A 2,020-nucleotide genomic window follows, 5' to 3' on the forward strand; every position below is an offset into this window, starting at 1 on the left:
ATCAAGAAGTATTTGAGTGCCTATTATAAAACTCCAGCTACGGTATTAGATACTACAAGGGCTCAGAGAGATGTATTAAGACACAAAGCCCTCAAAAAACTCTCACTCCAGCTGCGACAAGAACAAGTTCAATAACCAGGGAACAAGTACTGAATCCTGTGCTTTAGCTTCTGAGCGCCACAAAGGCATGAGGGTAGGGCAGTCAGGGAACACCCTCTGGAGGAAGTATATCTTCAGCAGGGGCTTGAAGGAAGTGAAATGGAGAATTTACACAGAGAAGAAAAAGGAGGCCAGCACTTCAGAAGGGGAAACAACAGGAGCAAAACCCTAGAGGCAGTCACACTCGATTCCGAAGGGGACAGGCTGGGAGGAGAATAAGGCAGAGAATAAGGTTCAGGTAGGTGAGGAGGGGCCAAACCAAGGAGAGCCTTGAAAAGACAGGGTTGGCAATGGCTGGACACACGTGACAGGCAAGAGGCCTCTACTAAGCTTTGAAGGGTGGTATAAATGCAATGGCCTCTTGGCTAATCTAGCCATTAAGCTCTCTGTTCCCCTCCTGCAAAATGATCAAGAACCAGCCCCAGTCTCCCGCCCTCACCACTGCCTCTGGAATAGTTTCAACTTTGGCCTAGTGTTCGAGTTCCTTCAGGAACTAGCCCAACCAATCTTTCCAACTGTTCCCTTCCTATATGAGCCCTTCTCTACAAGGAGACTGGTCTATTCACTATCTCCTTAAGATCACTGGGCCTGATTCCTCTTTTCCTATCTGAATCCTACTCACCCTTTAACAGCCAGCTCAACCCCCACCCCTAAGCCTTCCCTGATCACTTGGCCTATAATGACCTCTACCTCTTCTTCCTGTGAATTCTACAGCATACAGTCCTGTCTAATCAATCGATTACCTTTTTACAGGTAAAGTCTCAGCACCCAGTGTAAGGCTGCTCCGAGGCTGTGTGTCTTCTACTTTCCCCCATCACATGGAACAACAGCATCTTGACATTTAATAAGCAAGCAAACACTCAACTCTTTTTTTGACTTCCTATATTAAGTTTGGCATTAGCATAAAGGAAGGATGGGGGAGGTGTGGGGGGAACTTCTGAAGTCAGAGACCAGCTAAGAAGCTGTTGCAATAATCCAGATGTGAAGCAAAGAGGGCCTGAACTAGGGAACAAAGAGAAAATAGGCAAATATAAACAACAAAAAAATTTTGCACGCAAAAACTCAGCGGGATGTGATTGACTACTACTATGAACAAAAAAGCAAAGGATGAATTATGATTAGGATAAGGTTTAGAAACACTTCTTGGAATCATTTTAAAGCCTGTCTGAAACCAAGTGTGTTAAGTGGCCAAGAAGTCCGTATCTGCAAAAACTGTTCAGTGAAACTGCCCAATATCTTGAACCAGGCACAGTCCTTCCAATTTCAGGCAACAGAATGGTAGACCTGGAGAGAGGTCTCTAGAAAGGTAATCTAACAGCCCCACTGAATAGATGGGGGAAACTGAGGCCCAGCGTGGAAGAGAGGTGCTGAAAGCCTCAAAACTGAGACTCCCGGACTAGTGTCGCCCTAAAGCACAGCCGCCTAACCCAGAAAGACACTTTACACCGGCAGGTCAGCCTAGCCTTCCGTAACGGCAGGACCGACTGAAGGCGAGAGTGACCATGGAGACGTCCAGGGCCAAGCATGACGCGTCGCCGCCTATTTACCTGGAGAAAGGCGCTGGTGTGGGGTCGGGGCTCGGCTACAGCCACCCGCAGGGCCGACCCCAAGGCTCGGCCCTGTTATCCAGGGGTTTCTACCATCCGATCTCCCGGTACAAAGGGGGTGCGCCCCCAGGGGCGAAGGGCCCGGAAACAGGGGATCCCCAGACGACCGGGGCAAAGGCTGGAGCGCTCGGGGCAGCTGACCGAGCGCGACCCTCTGCCCCGCCAGAGGCGCCCGGACTCCGGACCGAGCACGGTTGGCCCCTCGGGGGCGCGCGCCTGGCCCGAGCAGGTGCCCGGGGCCTCCCGACCCCGCC

Source organism: Pteropus vampyrus, unplaced genomic scaffold (genome assembly GCF_000151845.1).
Source record: "Pteropus vampyrus isolate Shadow unplaced genomic scaffold, Pvam_2.0 Scaffold95, whole genome shotgun sequence".
NCBI classification, from domain to species: domain Eukaryota; kingdom Metazoa; phylum Chordata; class Mammalia; order Chiroptera; family Pteropodidae; genus Pteropus; species Pteropus vampyrus.